Source organism: Rhynchophorus ferrugineus, unplaced genomic scaffold (genome assembly GCF_030347505.1).
Source record: "Rhynchophorus ferrugineus isolate W39M unplaced genomic scaffold, kcgeb_rfMv2 rfM11, whole genome shotgun sequence".
Lineage (NCBI taxonomy): Eukaryota > Metazoa > Arthropoda > Insecta > Coleoptera > Curculionidae > Rhynchophorus > Rhynchophorus ferrugineus.
This window is the reverse complement of record NW_027472590.1, coordinates 3,927,048-3,953,842: the sequence shown is the minus strand read 5'-3', so window position 1 is coordinate 3,953,842 and position 26,795 is coordinate 3,927,048. Positions and strand designations below refer to the sequence as shown.

General features: G+C 31.1%; 1 protein-coding gene across 2 annotated transcripts in view; it reads right to left on the bottom strand.

Annotated features, from left to right (window-relative positions):
- The window catches only part of beat-IIIc (beaten path IIIc), a 446,098-nt gene that overhangs the window by 220,560 nt on the left and 198,743 nt on the right, over positions 1 to 26,795 (bottom strand). The window lies entirely within an intron of this gene.

Below are 26,795 nucleotides of genomic sequence, written 5' to 3'. Positions count from 1 at the left end.
CACGCGCACAGGCCCGAACGTCCGATATGTTATTGAAGGTCTGGCCGCGCCTATAACTTTGATTTTATTTATTTTATGTGTCGGAGGGATGGGCCGTTTCCAACCCGCTCAAATTGAATTCCCTCCCCGATAAAACACCTATATATACGTTTCTCCAAGCTTTTTACGTTGACCGGGCCTTGTTATTACAGTTGGACGTGTTTTATTTTCGATAAGATGTTACACGGACGACCGCTAAACGCCACAATCCCGCTATTCTGGACTTTATTCGATCTTTTCTGGCCTGGGTGTTTTTATTCGACCGACCGGCGATAGGAAAAACATCGCATTCAAGCACTCCTTTAGGCCTGCTAGTGTATTTTGTTTACTATATTTATTTAACGTCTATTAACTTTATATATACGAGAGGTTACCGAAAAATAACAGGCGTACCGGAAAGTTATTACAGGATTTTCGAACAGATGTCACTTGGCTTAAGCATGCTGTAGGAATGTTCGTCTGGTCGGTCGGTCGATGGGAGAATGGACAGGATATTAGGTTAGGTAAAGGAAGTACGGTAGCGCTGTGGAAGTAGTACTGTTACAAGGGGGTAGAGAAACGAAAGGAGAGCGAGACGTCGTCGTGGTGGTCTTTTATAGCCTGGAACTGCATGGTACCAATCCACCGGCCTTGCCAACCTTCGAACTTGCTGTAGGTGAAGTGCGTGGTGTCCTAAAGGGTTGTAGCGCTCGCTACAATGAAAAATCAACTGAAAGTAATCGTTGGTAGAAACTTACCCCGGTTTCGAGAATTCAAAAGTGGTGATTTCGATCTGCAAGACAAAAGACATTCTGGTAAACCGAAAAAGATGAAGACGCAACTCAAACTCAAGAAAAACAGAAGTGTTAAATGTGACCCAAGAAACGATCAACAACCGATTACGGGTAATGGGGAAGGTGAAAAGATGGGAAAATAGGGTGCCACATCAATTGAATGACATGGCAAATGGAAAATAGAAAAACGGCCTTTGAAATTCTGCTTCAAAGGTGCGATCGGAAGCCATTTCTACATCGAATAATGACGGTTGATGGGAAATGAATTTGTTTTGAAAACCCTACGAGCAAAAAATCATGGTTACCACCTGGCGAAGCTGGTGGATAGACTCCAAGGCCAAATCGTTTTGGTCGCAAGACAATGCTCCGTGTTCGGTTTGACGTGAGTGGCGTGGTGTATTACGAACTGTCGAAACCTCCCAGAATGGGCCCGAAGACACGGTAAAATGATTTTACAGCACTATAACGCGTCATCTCATAAAACAAAACCGGGGTTGTCGGAAATTTAGCTGCCACTGTGTGGAACCTATGTCCTTTTATTCTAACTTAATAACTATTAGAAGGCATATCTTAATTGATTCATTGAACAATGCGTTCTTATCATAAAAAAGATCTGCCCAAATTATTTCAGTATCCCCAAAGAAGTCGGTCTTTATCTTAAAATTTAATTTCATCTTGTAGCCAGCTTTATTTTATAATACAATAATGCTATAGTGAGCTCAATAACACTCTACATCAAATAATGGTTAGAGCGGATGAACAAATCATTGGTTTCTTTAAAGTGAAGTGATATTTAGACGCAAATGTTCGGGTCGGGAATTCTATTTATTTTTCCATTGCGATTTACGCAATTATTTAGTCCCAATTATGGAGGAACCCTTCTCAAATTATTCACCGAAAGGGTTACGAATACTGAAACAATTAGGCTAAAGATATTCTGTTCATTAACGAAAATATCGATGAACTTAATTATAAGTCTGTATGTTTTATTAGATACATAATTTTTAAAAACCTAAAGGCATAGGTCTGTACAATATGGTGGAGGTAACATTTTCAATTAAATTACGATCCACCTCATAATTAGTTGTTTAATTATTTTCCATTTATTGTCATTTGGAACAAGTATCTGATGAACTATGCACATTTTTGTTCTCAAAATTTGAGGAGTGATAGTGATTATTTGCTAACTGTAATTTTAAAGAAATAGCCTATTTTAATATATTTGTTCAGTAAACGCTAGACGTTCTAGAAACCATGAAAAAAACATGTTTTAATTGTTTTCATTTTTGTAATTCACCGATCTGTTTTAATCTAAACAACTTTCTAAAGTATTCTTCACTGGGTCTTATTTTTATTTTCTTTTTATGAATCTTTTATTTTTCTTTGCTTGAATAACTTAAGTGCTTGGAAGTAATTAGACTGTTCCTGCAAAATGAGGGGTCATTGATTAATACCCACAGTTGTTGGATGTTATGTGGCTTTCAAAATTGACGTTTTTACAGGCATATGCCAACGATTCAATGAACTGAATGTGAACCCTCAAGGTACAAATAAAACACTTATCAACTCATTCTCGCTCTTGAAGGAAAACTACATATTTTCGAAGACGATATAATTACAAGAAAGTAAAAGTTTTTGGTTAAAGGTTTTGGTTTGGTTAATTTAATAAATACAAGAATACTGATACAATCTTGTGACTTTTTTCATCTACCTATCCCTGCGAGTCATTATTTTCAGAGACGAATATGGTCATTAAAAAGAAACCCCTCAAAATTAATTAAAGGTTCTTATAAACAGTAAAAATTATAAATCTGGACAAGAGAAGAACACTCCATCCACTACAGAAAGAAACTGGCGACCAAAGTAATGTTTAATCGGCTAATCAAAAGGCACGCCATGGAGAGGGAGAAAAAACTGACACCTCCGCCATTGGACCGGTGGAAAACAATCAATACATCCTTCACGTTGCACAAAGAGTCCCTAGAAAACGTTTAAAAGCACAAGATAAAGACGTCGTATTATATCGGATAGAGCGTTTTATAGAGGGACGCCTTTCTGGCCGGGTTTTATTTGTATTGGTTCTTGACCTTTCTTTAATTGATTATACAAAAGGGAAGGAAAGGAAAGCAATTTATCCTTGGTCACCCTGTACGTGTCCGACTGTCGACGGGCCGTCACTCCATTGTAACCGGATGGATTTCATTTATTTCTGAGCCGGTGAAAAGTTCTGATAACGAAACTATTGACTGAACCCTTCCGGGGTCCGGCTAGCAAAAGACTCCCTTCAATAGGTCGTCAGATACTCGACTATTACTTGGCTGAATGATCGAGTTTCTCCAAGGCGCTCGGTCTATACGTCTGGTGGACTTTGACAAGACAATTCATTATTTATATTGAGAAATCTATCACTCTTTAATAGTGTATAGAGAGAATATTGACTGTCTGTCAAGTCTGAGGTCTAGTTTTTTTATCAAAATATTATATTAATAATTATTTGTTGAGGATCCGATTAAAATATCTCAAACCAGTTATTACATCATGAAAGTCAGTTTGTATAAATGATGATCTGTATATAATTAAATCGAACTTTGAAATAATCAAGGTGAATTTTTGGAATTTTTGCCATTTTTGTATTTTCTACATAACAGAGTTTGTCTCAAAGATCAAGAGAATGTTCTTTCAAAATATATAACAGGTTGCGCTGACATATAGTACCAAATTTCTCCAAAAGAGACATGTAAATATTTTATCAAAGTAGTCTCTACCCAAAAGCTCCTCCCAGAAAAATAAGGAGTCTAAGTCTCAGAACCAAAAAGTCAACTATTTAGGCCAAGTTGATAAAGAAAAGTGTCCTTGAAGATGAAACAAGGCAAAGGAAAGGGCAAGGGAAATGATAAGAACTAGGGTATAGGAAAAGGAAACAAAAGTCATGGAACCTTAAAAGTATACCTGTGGCAAAGTGCCTTGTCATGAAAATATCTCATGTCTTAGCCCATGGATAATGATCATCATTACATATGCCACAACTATGATGAGGTCAAAGACTGTAATCTTTTAAAAACTCCTAATAGTTTAAATAATAATTTAAACTAATAATAATTTCAATACTCCAAATATAGTTGTGACAAAAGAAGGCTTTTTTAAATTGCTTTTTTGAATAAACCATTTTACCTTTTCGTAAAAAATCAGTATTAATATGAATACAGACGTATTGTATAACATTACGAGCTATATTTTTCGATTTAAAAGGCATAATGAAGTTAGAGGCAGCATTCGAACCTAAATTGGCACAACGGTACCCAGAGTACCCTAAACTAAACTTTATAAAACATTTAGTTTCTTAGTACTTCCTCTAATATAACTTTTCACAAAATCGTCATATTCTACTCGCTATATTTTGGATATTTTTGAAAGACCAGAATTCTTAGGGTTCTTGATAGATGAGATAATTGTAAGTTGACGATGAAATGGTTTCTCTGCATAAAGCTTCAAAAAATACCCTACATTTCTGTTGCGTCTTCAACAACACACCAGTTGGTGTCTGTATCTGATCTGTCATCTCTCCATTGTCATCCTCCTAAAAGGGTAAAGGATTGCGACTAACAGCAACCCACTTAAGATCGTACGATAAAGTAATTAAGTAGCCGCTGTTAGCATTTCGTGATTAAATGACATTCAGGAGGCGTATCGATTTTCCAGCGGGGGGAGATTTATCTAGGTTAGTCCGCGTTACTTTTACCAGATATCTCGACGAAATCGTGTTTATCGCTTCATTTGGTTTGTAATTTAATTATTTGAAATAATATATTGCCGTTTTTGCGATTAGATAAAAAAACACCATGTCAACGAATATTTGCGACTTAAACCAGTCGAAGTAGACATGCAAGGTTAACAAAATTCACATAGAACTAAAGATTTTTTTCTCTTAGATCTTCAACAATGTACCCGTGGACAATAAGTACTATAATATGATTCCAGGTATTCAATATAACTCTACTGACATGTACAAGATAGCTTCAGTAAGTGATCTGCTGTACAAACTTGATTTGAGCCATTTTGCAAATGCTAGGAAGGTAATTAAGAAGCTAAACATTGAAAAGAGGAAAGATTACTTTAAAATTGAGAGGACCATCCTCTAGCCCAGCCTATCATAATCAGTAATAGAAGAATCATCTTTCATGGACATTACATTTGGCCTCTTGTTGATGCATGAAGCAAATCTTCCAAAGACAACAATATTTCTACCCATGTTTTATACTTGGATAACGTTCAAGGATGGTAAACATTTTATTTACGATTTAGGACGGTAAATAATCCTAACTCTATTTTTAATGTCTGTAGCTAATCACAGTTACTGTTAACAAACTTATTTGTTACTGTTCTTTCATCAATTTACGAAAAAAAGAGATAAAATAAATTTATTATTTTACAAATTTAAAAAGTATTTTTCTACAAAATTGTTTTCTCTTCTTAAAAACTCAAGGGTAAGGGGGTGACCCCTATTTTCGGACCAAGTTGACCGGACTAATTCGCGAACGAAGCGTGCCACGATACAATCATAACATTAAATTTTCCAACGGCTTAATTAAATAATTTATCAATTCCCGATAATTAAACATTCCATACGGGACCTTCGGTTCCCGTTAAATCATCCGCCTGTTTTTTGATACAGGCCAATTTCGAATTTTTCTCGGTTTCTTAGTTTATTTATCGGTCCATTAATGACACTCGCCGCCGCCTTCTAATTAAATTTATAAATTAAAAGCCAAACGGGACGCGGCGCGCGACCGAACACAAGAAAACGAAAACGCCGAAAAAATTCATGGGTCGCTCCCGACGAATTTACATTTTTTAACGAGTTGTTGTCTTTTCCCCCTGTCCTCGGGCCGCTAAATTATTTATATTCGTATTAGCGGGGAGGTTACGGGGTGCCGTATACGGTTTATAAAGCGATTTTTTTCTATTTAAGGGGATACGTTTATTTTCACTGTGCTCTCGTTACCTTTTTCTCCAACGAATCATCTTCGAAATTAATCTCTTCATCAGCCTGTCAATGTTGTGAATAGGATAGACAGCTGATTTTGAGAAACTACTCTAAGGTAATTCTGAGTATTTACTTTACCCAGATTAAAAGTTATTTCCATAGAAAGGACGTTTGGAATAGATGAAAGTGATGATGGTCACATCGGACGGTTTGTATGGTTACTGGTTTTATATATAAATTAATTTAATAAGTAGGTCTTACAATTAGACATTATAATATATACTGATGTATGTATGATGGTATGAGAATCACTGTGGATAAACATTGTAAGCACATAAGCGTCGGTGTAGTTATTTTTTATTATTTTTAGTATATTTTCTTTCCAAGGCATAAAAACATTAGAGAAATGTCGCTAAATCTTGGAATCGGTAATTTATTCACGACAGTAAAATGTAGTGTAGTACAGTGCAGTGTAGTTAACGTAATATTGAAGCAAATAACATTGTTGACAACATTTGACTTCAAACTGATCAGTTGGTAGTAGTTGAAATAATATTGTAAGTAGATAAATAGGTTTAGGTAGGTATTAAGCTAAATTGTGTGTATGTAGTAGAATATAAAATACGTGTAGTAGATTGATTAAAGTTTTTTGTTTATTTTTATTCAGTTATTACAACTATTATTATATACATATTTTGTTTTAAAAGTTTTTTTGTGTTAGTTTCATTATATTTTACCTTTTACTGGTTCAATTTTTCTTTTGTTAAAAATATTTTATTTTTCTCTTTTTAATGTTATATATTTACTCAATAAATTACGCAGTCATTAAGTGTTACATTTAGTAGGCCAAGTACAGATGCAGCCTGTATGAGGAATAATAGAAATAAAGAAACAATAATTGAAAATAAGGAACGGTTCAGATTTCGCGGTCCGCGAGCTATCCTAAGAGATCTGAGAAATGTTTTAAGCAAACTAGAATAACAACAAAGAGTTGCTGTCCTCGCCGGAGATCGAACCCGCGACCTCCGCACGTTTGCTGAGCGCTCTAACCGTAAAACTGTAGAAGTAGTTGCCTAGAATATTTCTACGGCTTCTTAAATGATACGGTTAGTGCTTAAAAAGCAAACAATGGCTCTTGCACTGAACAACTTCCGATTTTCTGTCACATCAGCTCAGCAGGATTTTGAAAATTGGTTTGACGGAGACTAAAATAGAACCTCCTCTTTCTTTGAAGTGGATTGAAAATATGTTTCATTATTAATATGAAGTCACCACTAATATCCACATCATCGGGCCAGTTTTTTAGCATTATATATGTTAAGTTTGCTTTAGAGAAAGTTTTAAATAAAATAAAAATATTTTAATGTGTTACTATATAAATTGTATGCAAAGTATTCTGATAAGTAAATGATAAATGATTTAATTCCTATAATTCCAAGAAGCTTTATAAACATGTTGTCTAATATTAGTATGTAGACATATTTATCTAATAGTTACCAGTATTCCTAAGGCTATGCAGTAAATGTCACTGATTGTTCTGAAGCAGGAGACATACCTGAAAAAAAAATCGTTTTGTAATTAAAAACAGTCCATATAAAAACATGTATAATTATACATAGGGGAAAAAGTAATTTTTCTTTTATGTGTTTTCAATTTGTTCATAATAGAACTTTTGGTAACTAGTCTTATGTAAATGTTTCAAAACATCTTTATTAAAATATAAGAAAAGATATTTAAGCAAACTCAAAACCTTCACCATCTTTCCTCAAAGAGCTCTCTATCCCATCCGTCTGAAGAATCTGATGACAAATCATAATCCAATGAAAATTACAAAGTAAACATTTTACTAGTTATAAAAAGAAATCAAGCTAATATTCTTAACTTCTTGGATGGAGTTATAATGCAATTTTTTAAATAATGTTCCAAGTATTAATGTGTTGTTAAAACTAAGAATTAATTGTGAAGAACCAGCTTCGGTCTCCAATATTTGAACAAAATTCAGAAACATATTAACGATTACAAGTAGTCATGCATCATACTGAGGTCATCAGTCACAAAATCCAATTTTACGTTGTGTGTTTCATTATTCGTTTGCTTGTCTGTGTTTCAAAATATATTATATAAACGTGGCGGTATTTAACAGGTCAATTGAAAAGTCCCCGGACTGACATATAGATGACGGTACTGGAATTAAATCCATATGTTTTTTAGTCAGCCCTAACCGTCAAAAGATGCGTGCATTAATTTAACAGCCGTCTATATATAAATATTGCTTTTTGAAGGGAAAAAATGCAGTTGAAGTAAAAAACTTGGTTTGATGCCGAGTTTCTGGACACTGCCCCAGGAAAATCAAGCGTCAAGGATTGGTATACTAAGTTTAGACGTGGTGAAATGAGCACCGGAGACTAAAAGCGGTTGTTACCGACGAAAACATTTAAAAAATCCACAAAATGATTCTGAATGACCGTAACTTGAAACTGAATGAAATAGCAAACACTCTAGAGATATCAACTGATCGTGTACATCATATCATTCACGAATATTTGTATGGGTATCAGAGAGCTCTGTGCAAAGTGGGTGCCGCACGAGCTCACTTTTGACCAAAAAACAACGACGAGTTGATGATTAAGAGCAGTGTCTGAAGATGATCGAGCGTAATAAACCTGAATTTTTGGCGTCAATATGTGAAAATGGATGAACCATGCCTCTATCATCTCACTCCGAAGTCTAATCGACAGTCATCCGAGTAGAAAACGCTCCAACGCGTGGGAAAACGCAATATTCAGCTGGCAAGGTTATGGCGTCTGTATTTTTGCCTACCTTGAAAAAGGAAGGACTATCAACAGCGACTATTACATAGCGTTATTGGACCGTTTGAAGAACAAAATCATCGAAAATCGGCCGCATTTGACGAAAAAGAACGTGCTGCTTCACCAAGACAATGCACCGTGTCAACGATCCATGAATTGGGCTTCGAATTGATTCCTCATCCACCGTATTCTCCAGATCTGGCCCCATGCGACTATTTCCTGTTCTCAGATCTCAAAACAATGTTCGCTGGGAAGACATTTTCGTCGAATGAAGAGGTGATCGACGAATCTGAGGACTATTTTGAAGCAAAGGACAAGTCGTACTACAAAAATGGTATCGAAAAGTTGGAGGGTCGCTATAATCAGTATATCACCCTTGAAGGGAATTATGTTGAATAGAAAAAACTAATTTTGCCAAAAAATGTGTTTTACTATGGTAGGCCGTCGACTTTTCAATTGACCTGTTATATTAATGTTGCTTAATTTTAAAGATATTATTTTTTATGTGGGTTGCTCTATAAATGTGTGTGTTTAAATATCATTTAAATGGTATTGTTAAGTATTTCGTAGAAGCCTCGTTTTATATCGCGAAATGTTATACGCTCTGCATTGTGATATTTTATGCCGTGTAATTCTGCGTTCATAAAGAATTCCTGATTAGTTTGGAACAATTTCCTTCCAACTATGGTAACGATGTATTTTTAACCTGGGGACGGAACGTGTGTTTTTAATTTTCACCTTTTCCTCCCTCCTAATTACCTATTGTTGCGTGTAATTTATATCCGTTCTGACGAAATTGCTCCGTATCAGTGTAATTGCTCGTTGCTTTTGTCTCGGCCACAGTGCGAGTTTTATATATTTGTCCCATATAAATTCCCCGGCCCTCTGTTCTATCAACAGTGGACTTTCGACATAAACATACAGAGAGGGCTTTTGTCATATAAAATTGGAGGAACAAAAGGTTCGACTCGACGAGTCGAGTTACGAATGGTAGGCAACTCGTCGTGCAAACCTACATTTTATCACGGCTATAAAACACTAAAATAGATGAAAAACGACGGCATGTTTACTTTTTTTCCAGTTCAATTAAATGAACTATTGTAGAGAACTTAATTAGATTTTGTCGTATTGCGCGTTATCGTTTATTAAAACCAATCATCATTCAATGGTTTGAGAATAAAGAGATTTTAATGTATTATTACAAATTGCTTTGCGTTGATTTTCAACATATTTTGAAAATATTTTCTGTTTGCATTTTATTAGAAAATTAATCAGTTAAGACAGTTCTGTCGCCTTGATCATGGCGGTTGCCAAGATAACAAGAAAATGCACCAAATTTTGTTACCTCTCGGATAAAGATGTATGATGATACATAAAGATAATGACGAAGTCCCAAAATAGATGTATTTTGGGATGAAAATAAAATAAAAATGGGAACAGATTCCAAAATTTCCCCCTCAGATACAGATAAAAGTCTCACGCTTTGGTATATGTAATTTAGCTTGAGAAAAACTAAAATTTAGGTTAAATTGTTCTAGAGTTTATAGTTTTTAGGATATCTGACATAAACCGAAATTCGGTCATTATTTGAAAACTTACTTTTCAGAAAATAACTTGGAAACTCCAAGTTATATATATTATTGTACCGCCATTCAATTCAACACAAAATTCTTAATATTTTCTGTAATTTTTATTAACTTGAAATTATTAAAACGGAAATGACAGCAATATTTACGAAAATGACTAAAAATCGCAAATTTTTATGACTATATATACGGAAAAAGTAGCAAATTTTTTTACCTCTTAGATACAGATAAAAGTTTCAAAATATATGTATTCTAGGGCGAGAAAAACGAAAATCTAGGTTATATTGTTCTAGAGTTGATAGTTTTTAAGATATTTGACATAAACTGAAATTCACTTATTTTTTGAAAACTTACTTTTTAGTAAATAACTTGGTAAGTAAACGCTATATAAAAATTATTGTACCACCATTCGATTCTACACAAAATTCTTTATATTTTCTGTAATTTTCATTAACTTGAAAATATTGCAACGGAAATGACAGCAATATATACGAAAATGACTAAAAATCGCAAATTTTTATGACTATATATACGGAAAAAGTAGCAAATTTTTTTACCTCTTAGATACAGATAAAAGTTTCAAAATATATGTATTCTAGGGCGAGAAAAACGAAAATCTAGGTTATATTATTCTAGAGTTGATAGTTTTTAAGATATCTGACATAAACCGAAATTCGGTCATTATTTGAAAATTTACTTTTCAGAAAATAACTTGGAAACTCCAAGTTATATATATTATTGTACCGCCATTCAATTCAACACAAAATTCTTAATATTTTCTGTAATTTTTATTAACTTGAAATTATTAAAACGGAAATGACAGCAATATTTACGAAAATGACTAAAAATCGCAAATTTTTATGACTATATATACGGAAAAAGTAGCAAATTTTTTTACCTCTTAGATACAGATAAAAGTTTCAAAATATATGTATTCTAGGGCGAGAAAAACGAAAATCTAGGTTATATTGTTCTAGAGTTGATAGTTTTTAAGATATTTGACATAAACTGAAATTCACTTATTTTTTGAAAACTTACTTTTCAGTAAATAACTTGGTAACTAAACGCTATATAAAAATTATTGTACCACCATTCGATTCTACACAAAATTCTTTATATTTTCTGTAATTTTCATTAACTTGAAAATATTAAAACGGAAATGACAGCAATATATACGAAAATGACTAAAAATCGCAAATTTTTATGACTATATATACGGAAAAAGTAGCAAATTTTTTTACCTCTTAGATACAGATAAAAGTTTCAAAATATATGTAGTCTAGGACGAGAAAAACGAAAATCTAGGTTATATTATTCTAGAGTTGATAGTTTTTAAGATATTTGACATAAACTGAAATTCACTTATTTTTTCAAAACTTACTTTTCAGTAAATAACTTGGTAACTAAACGCTATATAAAAATTATTGTACCACCATTCGATTCTACACAAAATTCTTTATATTTTCTGTAATTTTCATTAACTTGAAAATATTGCAACGGAAATGACAGCAATATATACGAAAATGACTAAAAATCGCAAATTTTTATGACTATATATACGGAAAAAGTAGCAAATTTTTTTACCTCTTAGATACAGATAAAAGTTTCAAAATATATGTATTCTAGGACGAGAAAAACGAAAATCTAGGTTATATTATTCTAGAGTTGATAGTTTTTAAGATATCTGACATAAACCGAAATTCGGTCATTATTTGAAAATTTACTTTTCAGAAAATAACTTGGAAACTCCAAGTTATATATATTATTGTACCGCCATTCAATTCAACACAAAATTCTTAATATTTTCTGTAATTTTTATTAACTTGAAATTATTAAAACGGAAATGACAGCAATATTTACGAAAATGACTAAAAATCGCAAATTTTTATGACTATATATACGGAAAAAGTAGCAAATTTTTTTACCTCTTAGATACAGATAAAAGTTTCAAAATATATGTATTCTAGGGCGAGAAAAACGAAAATCTAGGTTATATTATTCTAGAGTTGATAGTTTTTAAGATATTTGACATAAACTGAAATTCACTTATTTTTTGAAAACTTACTTTTTAGTAAATAACTTGGTAAGTAAACGCTATATAAAAATTATTGTACCACCATTCGATTCTACACAAAATTCTTTATATTTTCTGTAATTTTCATTAACTTGAAAATATTGCAACGGAAATGACAGCAATATATACGAAAATGACTAAAAATCGCAAATTTTTATGACTATATATACGGAAAAAGTAGCAAATTTTTTTACCTCTTAGATACAGATAAAAGTTTCAAAATATATGTATTCTAGGGCGAGAAAAACGAAAATCTAGGTTATATTATTCTAGAGTTGATAGTTTTTAAGATATTTGACATAAACTGAAATTCACTTATTTTTTCAAAACTTACTTTTCAGTAAATAACTTGGTAACTAAACGCTATATAAAAATTATTGTACCACCATTCGATTCTACACAAAATTCTTTATATTTTCTGTAATTTTCATTAACTTGAAAATATTGCAACGGAAATGACAGCAATATATACGAAAATGACTAAAAATCGCAAATTTTTATGACTATATATACGGAAAAAGTAGCAATTTTTTTTACCTCTTAGATACAGATAAAAGTTTCAAAATATATGTATTCTAGGGCGAGAAAAACGAAAATCTAGGTTATATTGTTCTAGAGTTGATAGTTTTTAAGATATTTGACATAAACTTAAATTCACTTATTTTTTGAAAACTTACTTTTCAGTAAATAACTTGGTAACTAAACGCTATATAAAAATTATTGTACCACCATTCGATTCTACACAAAATTCTTTATATTTTCTGTAATTTTCATTAACTTGAAAATATTAAAACGGAAATGACAGCAATATATACGAAAATGACTAAAAATCGCAAATTTTTATGACTATATATACGGAAAAAGTAGCAAATTTTTTTACCTCTTAGATACAGATAAAAGTTTCAAAATATATGTATTCTAGGACGAGAAAAACGAAAATCTAGGTTATATTGTTCTAGAGTTGATAGTTTTTAAGATATTTGACATAAACTTAAATTCACTTATTTTTTGAAAACTTACTTTTCAGTAAATAACTTGGTAACTAAACGCTATATAAAAATTATTGTACCACCATTCGATTCTACACAAAATTCTTTATATTTTCTGTAATTTTCATTAACTTGAAAATATTGCAACGGAAATGACAGCAATATATACGAAAATGACTAAAAATCGCAAATTTTTATGACTATATATACGGGAAAAGTAGCAAATTTTTTTACCTCTTAGATACAGATAAAAGTTTCAAAATATATGTATTCTAGGGCGAGAAAAACGAAAATCTAGGTTATATTGTTCTAGAGTTGATAGTTTTTAAGATATTTGACATAAACTGAAATTCACTTATTTTTTGAAAACTTACTTTTTAGTAAATAACTTGGTAACTAAACGCTATATAAAAATTATTGTACCACCATTCGATTCTACACAAAATTCTTTATATTTTCTGTAATTTTCATTAACTTGAAAATATTGCAACGGAAATGACAGCAATATTTACGAAAATGACTAAAAATCGCAAATTTTTATGACTATATATACGGAAAAAGTAGCAAATTTTTTTACCTCTTAGATACAGATAAAAGTTTCAAAATATATGTATTCTAGGACGAGAAAAACGAAAATCTAGGTTATATTGTTCTAGAGTTGATAGTTTTTAAGATATTTGACATAAACTTAAATTCACTTATTTTTTGAAAACTTACTTTTCAGTAAATAACTTGGTAACTAAACGCTATATAAAAATTATTGTACCACCATTCGATTCTACACAAAATTCTTTATATTTTCTGTAATTTTCATTAACTTGAAAATATTAAAACGGAAATGACAGCAATATATACGAAAATGACTAAAAATCGCAAATTTTTATGACTATATATACGGAAAAAGTAGCAAATTTTTTTACCTCTTAGATACAGATAAAAGTTTCAAAATATATGTATTCTAGGGCGAGAAAAACGAAAATCTAGGTTATATTATTCTAGAGTTGATAGTTTTTAAGATATTTGACATAAACTGAAATTCACTTATTTTTTCAAAACTTACTTTTCAGTAAATAACTTGGTAACTAAACGCTATATAAAAATTATTGTACCACCATTCGATTCTACACAAAATTCTTTATATTTTCTGTAATTTTCATTAACTTGAAAATATTGCAACGGAAATGACAGCAATATATACGAAAATGACTAAAAATCGCAAATTTTTATGACTATATATACGGAAAAAGTAGCAAATTTTTTTACCTCTTAGATACAGATAAAAGTTTCAAAATATATGTAGTCTAGGGCGAGAAAAACGAAAATCTAGGTTATATTATTCTAGAGTTGATAGTTTTTAAGATATTTGACATAAACTGAAATTCACTTATTTTTTCAAAACTTACTTTTCAGTAAATAACTTGGTAACTAAACGCTATATAAAAATTATTGTACCACCATTCGATTCTACACAAAATTCTTTATATTTTCTGTAATTTTCATTAACTTGAAAATATTAAAACGGAAATGACAGCAATATATACGAAAATGACTAAAAATCGCAAATTTTTATGACTATATATACGGGAAAAGTAGCAAATTTTTTTACCTCTTAGATACAGATAAAAGTTTCAAAATATATGTATTCTAGGGCGAGAAAAACGAAAATCTAGGTTATATTGTTCTAGAGTTGATAGTTTTTAAGATATTTGACATAAACTGAAATTCACTTATTTTTTGAAAACTTACTTTTTAGTAAATAACTTGGTAAGTAAACGCTATATAAAAATTATTGTACCACCATTCGATTCTACACAAAATTCTTTGTATTTTCTGTAATTTTCATTAACTTGAAAATATTAAAACGGAAATGACAGCAATATATACGAAAATGACTAAAAATCGCAAATTTTTATGACTATATATACGGAAAAAGTAGCAAATATTTTTACCTCTTAGATGCAGATAAAAGTTTCAAAATATATGTATTCTAGAACAAGACAAATGAAAATCTAGGTTATATTGTTCTAGAGTTGATAGTTTTTAAGATATTTGACATAAACTGAAATTCACTTATTTTTTGAAAACTTACTTTTTAGTAAATAACTTGGTAAGTAAACGCTATATAAAAATTATTGTACCACCATTCGATTCTACACAAAATTCTTTATATTTTCTGTAATTTTCATTAACTTGAAAATATTAAAACGGAAATGACAGCAATATATACGAAAATGACTAAAAATCGCAAATTTTTATGACTATATATACGGAAAAAGTAGCAAATTTTGTTACCTCTTAGATGCAGATAAAAGTTTCAAAATATATGTATTCTAGAACAAGACAAATGAAAATCTAGGTTATATTGTTCTAGAGTTGATAGTTTTTAAGATATTTGACATAAACTGAAATTCACTTATTTTTTGAAAACTTACTTTTTAGTAAATAACTTGGTAAGTAAACGCTATATAAAAATTATTGTACCACCATTCGATTCTACACAAAATTCTTTATATTTTCTGTAATTTTCATTAACTTGAAAATATTAAAACGGAAATGACAGCAATATATACGAAAATGACTAAAAATCGCAAATTTTTATGACTATATATACGGAAAAAGTAGCAAATATTTTTACCTCTTAGATGCAGATAAAAGTTTCAAAATATATGTATTCTAGAACAAGACAAATGAAAATCTAGGTTATATTGTTCTAGAGTTGATAGTTTTTAAGATATTTGACATAAACTGAAATTCACTTATTTTTTGAAAACTTACTTTTTAGTAAATAACTTGGTAAGTAAACGCTATATAAAAATTATTGTACCACCATTCGATTCTACACAAAATTCTTTATATTTTCTGTAATTTTCATTAACTTGAAAATATTAAAACGGAAATGACAGCAATATATACGAAAATGACTAAAAATCGCAAATTTTTATGACTATATATACGGAAAAAGTAGCAAATTTTGTTACCTCTTAGATGCAGATAAAAGTTTCAAAATATATGTATTCTAGAACAAGACAAATGAAAATCTAGGTTATATTGTTCTAGAGTTGATAGTTTTTAAGATATTTGACATAAACTGAAATTCACTTATTTTTTGAAAACTTACTTTTTAGTAAATAACTTGGTAAGTAAACGCTATATAAAAATTATTGTACCACCATTCGATTCTACACAAAATTCTTTATATTTTCTGTAATTTTCATTAACTTGAAAATATTAAAACGGAAATGACAGCAATATATACGAAAATGACTAAAAATCGCAAATTTTTATGACTATATATACGGAAAAAGTAGCAAATATTTTTACCTCTTAGATGCAGATAAAAGTTTCAAAATATATGTATTCTAGAACAAGACAAATGAAAATCTAGGTTATATTGTTCTAGAGTTGATAGTTTTTAAGATATTTGACATAAACTGAAATTCACTTATTTTTTGAAAACTTACTTTTTAGTAAATAACTTGGTAAGTAAACGCTATATAAAAATTATTGTACCACCATTCGATTCTACACAAAATTCTTTATATTTTCTGTAATTTTCATTAACTTGAAAATATTAAAACGGAAATGACAGCAATATATACGAAAATGACTAAAAATCGCAAATTTTTATGACTATATATACGGAAAAAGTAGCAAATTTTGTTACCTCTTAGATGCAGATAAAAGTTTCAAAATATATGTATTCTAGAACAAGACAAATGAAAATCTAGGTTATATTGTTCTAGAGTTGATAGTTTTTAAGATATTTGACATAAACTGAAATTCACTTATTTTTTGAAAACTTACTTTTTAGTAAATAACTTGGTAAGTAAACGCTATATAAAAATTATTGTACCACCATTCGATTCTACACAAAATTCTTTATATTTTCTGTAATTTTCATTAACTTGAAAATATTAAAACGGAAATGACAGCAATATATACGAAAATGACTAAAAATCGCAAATTTTTATGACTATATATACGGAAAAAGTAGCAAATTTTGTTACCTCTTAGATGCAGATAAAAGTTTCAAAATATATGTATTCTAGAACAAGACAAATGAAAATCTAGGTTATATTGTTCTAGAGTTGATAGTTTTTAAGATATTTGACATAAACTGAAATTCACTTATTTTTTGAAAACTTACTTTTTAGTAAATAACTTGGTAAGTAAACGCTATATAAAAATTATTGTACCACCATTCGATTCTACACAAAATTCTTTATATTTTCTGTAATTTTCATTAACTTGAAAATATTAAAACGGAAATGACAGCAATATTTACGAAAATGACTAAAAATCGCAAATTTTTATGACTATATATACGGAAAAAGTAGCAAATTTTTTTACCTCTTAGATACAGATAAAAGTTTCAAAATATATGTATTCTAGGGCGAGAAAAACGAAAATCTAGGTTATATTATTCTAGAGTTGATAGTTTTTAAGATATTTGACATAAACTGAAATTCACTTATTTTTTGAAAACTTACTTTTTAGTAAATAACTTGGTAAGTAAACGCTATATAAAAATTATTGTACCACCATTCGATTCTACACAAAATTCTTTATATTTTCTCTAATTTTCATTAACTTGAAAATATTAAAACGGAAATGACAGCAATATATACGAAAATGACTAAAAATCGCAAATTTTTATGACTATATATACGGAAAAAGTAGCAAATTTTTTTACCTCTTAGATGCAGATAAAAGTTTCAAAATATATGTATTTTAGGACGAGAAACACAAAAATCTAGGTTATATTGTTCTAGAATTTATAGTTTTTAAGATATTTGACATAAACTTAAAATCACTTTTTTTTAAAAACTTACTTTTCAGTAAGTAACTTGGTAACTACACGCTATATAAAAATGATTGTACCACCATTCGATTCTACACAAAATTCTTTATATTTTCTCTAATTTTCATTAACTTGAAAATATTGCAACGGAAATGACAGCAATATATACGAAAATGACTAAAAATCGCAAATTTTTATGACTATATATACGGAAAAAGTAGCAAATTTTTTTACCTCTTAGATGCAGATAAAAGTTTCAAAATATATGTATTTTAGGACGAGAAACACAAAAATCTAGGTTATATTGTTCTAGAATTTATAGTTTTTAAGATATTTGACATAAACTTAAAATCACTTTTTTTTAAAAACTTACTTTTCAGTAAGTAACTTGGTAACTACACGCTATATAAAAATGATTGTACCACCATTCGATTCTACACAAAATTCTTTATATTTTCTGTAATTTTCATTAACTTGAAAATATTAAAACGGAAATGACAGCAATATATACGAAAATGGCTAAATATCGCAAATTTTTATGACTATATATACGGAAAAAGTAGCAAATTTTTTTACCTCTTAGATACAGATAAAAGTTTCAAAATATATGTATTCTAGGACGAGAAAAACGAAAATCTAGGTTATATTGTTCTAGAATTTATAGTTTTTAAGATACTTGACATAAACTGAAATTCACTTATTTTTTGAAAACTTACTTTTTAGTAAATAACTTGGTAAGTAAACGCTATATAAAAATTATTGTACCACCATTCGATTCTACACAAAATTCTTTATATTTTCTGTAATTTTCATTAACTTGAAAATAGTAAAACGGAAATGACATCAATATGTACGAAAATGACTAAAAATCTCAAATTTTTATGACTATATATAAGGAAAAAGTAGCAAATTTGTTTACCTCTTAGATTACAGATAAAAGTTTCAAAATATATTCTAGGACGTATGTATTCTAGGACGAGAAAAACGAAAATCAGTCCTTTCTTCATCAAGTCCAATGTCTTTGTCATTTTCATTCACGTGCGATTATTTTAATTAAAATGACAGCTATAATTATGAATGTAGGAAAAAATCGATAAATTTCACTAGACATATGAAAACTGGCAAAATTTTATATCCCCTCAAGTAATGATAGAAGTCCAATATATATATATATATATATATATATATATATATATATATATATATATATATATATTGGGATGAAAGATATATGTTGAATTGCTTGCAGGTTTTACGATATATTATGACATAAACAGAACTCCTCATTCTTTAGAAAAACACTTTTTCAATGTATAATTTCGAATCCAAACAAAAATCATTAAAATGAAATAAAACTTATATTTTGTGCATAAAAGTTCTTTTCACCTATAAATAACTCAACTAGCAATGCAGGAAACCTAAGCAAATTATTTATAACAACAAAGTTTCTTAACAAAAAAATCGATGAAATCAATTAAAAGAACTATTGATAGCGGTATAATTATTATTTTACTTATGCTTTTTTAAATATAATACGAAACTACTAAAATCTGTTATATTTATATAGGACAAAAGTCCCGCTAACCTTTTGACGTGACGTTTGACTCTGTTTTGCTTTAACTATTGTGTTATGTAGGACGTCTGAATTTTGTTATGGATAAATATACACGACGAGAACGAACGAGCAGAAGTAGTCTCTGAAGGTTGTCTGGCGAAACTGAAGATTTTTCGTCTAAATTGATAATGAGCTATGAAAACTATTTTCTTCTCAGTGGCTACGTTAATATACAGAACGGTCAGTTTTGGAGAACAGACAACTGTATGGTGTGGTATTCATGCTGGAAACATCATTGGTTCCAATTTTTTGGAAAATGACCAAAGTCTATTACTGCTGAACGGTACCAAGACATAATTCGAAATTTTCTTGTGCCTGAAATGGAAGTGCAATGACTAGAAGATATGTGGTTTCAGCAAGATAGGGCCACAGCACATACAGCTCGTTCAACAGTTCAATTATTGAATGACGTTTTTCCACGGAGACTAATTTCGCGAAGTGGCTATTTAGCAGATCTCCGGATTTAACAGCACCAGATTTGTTTTTATGGGGTTTTTTAAAATCAAAAGTTTACGTGAATAAGTCCCAAACGATTCAACAGCTTAGAGACGATATTCTTCAGGGAATGTTGCAGGATTTCATCGAAAATGCCCTAAAAAGAGACGAAAGTTGCATAGCGAATCGCGGTCACCATTTGGCGCCATAATTCTTTAATTATAACGAAAAAAAATGTAAAGACCGAATAAAGGTTTTATGAAAACCAAACTTACTTATCTTTTCTTTGAGCAAAGTTATAGGCTATCAAAATGGTAGCCACGTTGTATATAGGACAGGACCTTTTCATTAGTTACATTACCAAAACTGTTATCATTATTTCGTTCATTTAATTTTCCCGGCATTCCCGACTTTTTAATCAAGACACAAAGTCGCACAGTTGTTGGTTTTTAAAAACTTTCCGAACATAGAGGGTTAAATAAGGTTAAAATGTTTTTCATTAAAATGCAAGACCGACAAAATTAAGCAATAATCATAGCGAGGAGAGGGTCGACAAACTCTCCAAACTTTTATTTACTTAAACCGCTAATGTGAATTTGTGTAATGCGGTGGTGTGTGTGTTTTTATTTCCTGTCCTGTGCAAAGCTGCAGCACGGACTGTGTTTGTTCTGCTACGACGACGTTTTATCTTTGTAAACTGGTGAGCTATTTAATAAGGGCACTTGGGCGAGGCTCAAAAATAGAGAAACTCTAACCGGATCTCCAAATTACCATGTTTCATTGCCGTAGTGGAAAGGACAAAAGTCGGGGGAATAATAAAACTTTTTACCGCTTCCATTTCTTTCGTATCGCTTTCGGCGCGGAGCTTTAGATTTACTGATTTACTTCTGGTGCTTTACTCTTTTCGCAGGGCCGTGTTTTTACTCGTCGGTTTGCCAGCGTTAACAAATTAGACCACTGTACTTTACGAGATTGAAAAAAATGCATCGGGTCCATTTTCTACAGTTGCCTTTAACTTAAACAGTTATACTATAGGATAGTTAACAGTGTATATAAGTTACGTAACAAAGTATTTAAAATAGTCCTTTTCTGAATGGAGTTTATAAGTGCTGAAGCAAGTCTGCGGTCTTCATGTAGCTAATCAGCTGCTCAGGTTGGGCCAATTCCTCCAATATTCTCGGTATCCCCACAAAGTCTATGCGCTGTTTTTCTGTCTGTTCTGCTTTGAACCATCTGTGTAGATGATTAAGATTATTCGGACAGTTTTCTTAACTTATCTGTCGGAAAAAACCTTTTTACTGTAGAGGGAACTAGTTGTTTCCTTATGCAGAGCCTTCATAGGGAAGTATATGTATTTTTGAAAGCTGCCATGGTGGTTTAGTACTGATTCTGCTATCCCCATCTGGGAACGTAATGATCATCCGATTGCATGTCCTCCGGAAGACTGGTGAAGCGCTTTTATACCTTTCCTTTATATTGATCTAGTCTGTTTTTCGTGGGAAAAAGGTGATGAACTGGTTTAATTCTGGATAGAATTTGAGGGAGCTTGCATAATTCAGGAGCAGGAGCTCTCACCGTGCGTCTAGTGGTGGAATCTGTAGGCCTACCTTTGTAGGCTTTCAAGTGGACTTGTACGGAATACTCCCAATATGATTATCATAGCAATATGTCTTTACAATAACTTAAATATAGGTATATATTTAAGAGGACCCATCAGCCCTATTTTAGTCTCTGGTGTAGTAATATTTATGTATTAACATTACTGTTTTTCTATTAAATGCACTTTACTATACTACACAAGATGAAATTGACAGAACCTATTCTGCTTTTATACAATAGTTGTATTACTTCGATATTAGCATGAAAATGGAGTCTGTTCACTTGATTTCCTGATTGACAATCGGTATCTAAAGCTCTCTGTGTAACTAATCAGTCCTGAAGTATCTGGCTACACCTACAATACTTCTCAGGGCCTTTTCTGAATGACTTGTATTGCATTTATATTACTTTTCGCGGAACATCTCCATATGCCCATGAAGGTTTCAATACTTGCTTATATTACCCGCTTTATTATGTACTGATAATCGTGATTTTATTCAAACTAACCTATACATTTTCCTACATTTTAAATTCAGTTCTTTCCTTCTCTTTGTTGCATGTTCTTTTCATCGTGATATATTCCATTTATGGCGTATTACAATTGTAGAGTAGGTTTGCTCTTTTTTTGATTCTAATCATGTTTCGCTAACATTTCCTGTAGCTTATGAACAAGGCCGTCATGCCATACATTATCGAGGGCCTGTGCTACATCTGAAAATATAACTGAACATACCTTTTTACTAGCATTGGGAACTGTTGATTGAAAATCGTGAAAACAGTCAAAAAACTAGAGACTGAATATAGTTATTATGCTTCAACTGTGTTTTTTCGTGATATCAGATGAAGATGTACGAATTCCTGCCATTATAAATTGGGAGAAAGGAAAGGACGGAGCTGGTATCTTGGATCAGGTCATTTTAAATTGACTGCATAATTGATTGATTGAATGAATAATTATCCCAAACACGTTTCATGATATTTAATTCTAATATTTCGAAAGTAATGGAGACATTATAAATGTAATTGTCTGTTATATTTTATTAGAAAGAGCATATTATTTCCAACCGTATGATAAGTGAGACGGAGATGTAGGTATTCCTTCTCTTACTAATTTATTATTTTCTTGTATTTATAATGGCCACGGAAATAAATTGTTGAAAGTTAAAGAAGAGTTCACCTATCATAAAATTAATTTATTACAAATATTTAGTATGAATATTAAATATGGTTACCACCTCTTTACCGTTAATATTTTTTACGAAATTTGAGAACTTCTTCCGTAAAATCTTCTTAAAATCGTTTGGAATCGATGCTATTTATGGAACTTTTCGAATCTAAATTTAATTTTCAATATCTTAGGAGAGAAAATCTAGGGACTTGAATAAAAATCGAGAGTTAGATGGAAACCAAAAAGTCAATCAAGAAAAATATTGCCTATTATTTCCATTAAAACAATACAACATATTTTACTATTTATCATTCAAAATTTTATTATTTTTGCCCTATTACATTAATAATTTTGATAAATAGCGTGTCAAAATGCTATATTAATACATCAAGTATTGTTATTTATAAGTAAACTAGCGACCCGCCCGGGCTTCGCACGGGTGCAATGCTGATACTAAATTAAATACACTACAGAAAAAATATGAACGTTGTATATAAAAACATAGCGGCCCGCTCCGACTTTGCACGGGCATAAAATATATATGCCTATGTCACTCAATGAAAACATGATTAAAATCTATCCAGTATTTTTGGTTCATTCATTACTGCCCTCGACCTGCACGCATTAAATTTGGAGTAAAACAATTCCTCTTCCCCTATACTTACTATGATTTCCTGCTATCTTAGGAATATCGAAATTCATACAATTTTTATTACATTACACATTTTTAAACGCAAATTTTAAATTTGTAATATCTCCGAAAATATTTGTTTAATTTACATGCTGTAAGGAACCATATTGATCTATATTAATTGCACACTGTATTTAAGGTACTTAATTCGATAAGGATTAATGCCGTATTGCTTAAAATAGCTTCGTAAATAAGCCATTTTCTCACGTAAAAAGTAAAAAGTAAACCTAAAAGATAAACATATACCATCGCGGACTTTTTTGTAGACCTTTTTATGGTGTACAATACTGTAGTACATTAATTTGATCTAACTCGTAGGGTTAGGCAGCGTTTTTGCTAATTGCTAAATAAGCCTAAAAAATAGGTTAATTTACGACATCACGTTAGAAACCTCTAAAATTAGCAATGTTGCCTTAGTATATTATGCATGTATTATACATATAAATCTTCCTCTTGAATCACTCTATCTACTGAAAAAACCTGCATCAAAATCCGTTGCGTAGTTTTAAAGATTTAAGCGCACATAGGGATATAGGGACAGAAAAGGCGACTTTGTTTTATACTATGTAGTGACTATCAAATAAATATGAAACCACATATATTACATATAAATCTGTGTAAGCATAAATTCGGTATATCTTTTTCAAGGTCGCGACTACGGCGGCAGAGCCAGAATACCGAAAATAGTAACTAAAAGTAGAGGACTGAGACAGTCGATAGTAAAAAGTAATAAAAGCAGTCGGACCGAAAATAGCGACTGAAACAATCGATAGTAAAAAGTAGGCAATCGGATAGAGCTTCTTCTAAATAACTTATAAATTCTTCCAAATTTAATATACTTCTTTGATACATTTGAATCAAAAATTTATGCCAACTGAGTCCACAACATGTTACCACAATCATTACTAAACTCTTAGCTTTTCAAAAAGGATGACTTTAACATTGTTTTGAAGAACTGTTATCGTGTTTTATGGGTGTTTATGAAAAATTGATCAAATAAAATCGTATTTTCGGCGGTACTATCGATTAAATCCAGTCAGGAAGGACGAAAGGATACGCATTAATATTTAATGCGCTTTTTATTTTATTTTTTAAACTGCTAATTTATCAGCGCTCCGCGTAAAGGACTGCGTTCCTCTTCGGAGGTACGTGTTTTAAAAACTTAGCTCTTTGCATTTGAACTTCTCTCGCTTTTACATTTTTAATATATTAATTAGATTGCCAAAGCTTTAATTTTTCCATAAAGTTCCGTCGGACGGGAGTTTCTTTACAGTGAGGAGAACTTCCGAGAATTCACCTGAACTTTTTTCCGTCTGAAAGCCCGAAGTTCTACTACATTAATTTTACAGAAAAGGGCCATCGGACGAAGACCAGGTTCTAAAATTGCGTTTTAATATAAACTTCTGACGAAATCCTAATTAAATGTGATTATAATAAGTCGGCGCGAATGGTTTATTAGCTTTCTTCTTTGGCTTGACGTGAATCTTCTCCTCGAATTGTCCGGAATAATTAAGTACCATATGAAAAAATTTCTCACTTTTTTCATTTTTCGTTATATATTATATGTACAGGTTGCTTGTTGGCCGGACAGCAATCTGATTTTTGCAGCACAACTATTTGCAACGTGTGGCCTAGCGTTGTTGTACAAGAGGATGACTATTGCATCTGTTACTCGCTAGTGCTGGTCTTTTTTACAGCAGCACATCATTCACTATGTTCAATTAAAGTCGGTATATATTTTCAGTAACAATTTCATTCGATTTTAGCACTATATGTACAGGATATCTTTATAACCATGAATATTTGTGGGCTCCACTGGGTTAAACCCAGGTCTTGCATAGGTTGGTTAACCGTTGTATGGATTGATTGTCAGCATTTTATTCAATAGATCCTATTCAGATTCTTACACCAGCCGTAAATAGGACCACTCAGTTTCACAGAATATGTTAACCAATTTTCAAGATTTAAACAATGTGTCTTTCACTGGCTTATATCATGCACGGTCTAATATGATACATTCAACAAAGATCATCCATAAGAAGTGACTTTACGCCCTAATTTGCAGCGCAAGAAAGTATCTGGATACGACACTGGATGGAAAGCTCAGAAGAAAGGAAGTCTACATTAAGATCAAAAAGATTCAATAATTTCTTAGCCAAAAGTCCAAGTTGTCAATTTGCAGCAAGCTTATTTTTGTAAGCACATACTAAGACCTGGCTACAGTAAAAGATTCAGATATTATATAATGTCCAAACACAGAGTGATTCAGCGGAAAATACCTTATTTAGTTTGTAGCGACCTTGAGGCATGTCGAATTTTACATCGTGGAATAACGGTCAACAGAGTACCCAGAAATATAATCCCAGATATTGAACACTGTCCAAGCCTCGTCTCCAGGTAACACCGCTGCCATCCGTTTTATCTATTTTGTATTTTCTGAATTTTTTATATTGCCAATAAATAACGGTCACATCACTACATAGTATAAAACAAAGTTGCCTTTTCTGTCCCTATATCCCTATGTGCGCTTAAATCTTTAAAACTAGATTAGCAACGGATTTTGATGCGGTTTTTTTCAATAGATAGAGTGATTCAAGAGGAAGGCTTATATATATAACACATGCATAATATACTAAGGCAACATTGCTAATTTTAGAGGTTTCTAACGTGATGTCGTAAATTAACCTATTTTTTAGGCTTATTTAGCAATTAGCAAAAACGCTGTCTAACCCTACGAGTTAGATCAAATTAATATACTACAATATTGTACACCATAAAAAGGTCTACAAAAAAGTCCGCGATGGTATATGTTTATCTTTTAGGGATAACCCACATTAACCATTTTTATTGTTTACTTTTTACGTGAGAAAATGGCTTATTTACGAAGCTATTTTAAGCAATACGGCATTAATCCTTATCGAATTAAGTACCTTAAATAGAGTGTGCAATTAATATAGATCAATATGGTTCCTTACAGCATGTACATTAAACAAATATTTTCGGAGATATTACAAATTTAAAATTTGCGTTTAAAAATGTGTAATGTAATAAAAATTGTATGAATTTAGATATTCCAAAGATAGCAGGAAATCTTCATAGTAAGTATAGGGGAAGAGGAATTGTTTTACTCCAAATTTAGTGCGTGCAGGCCAAGGGCAGTAATGAATGAACCAAAAATACTGGATCGATTTTAATTATGTTTTCATTGAGTGACATAGGCATATATATTTT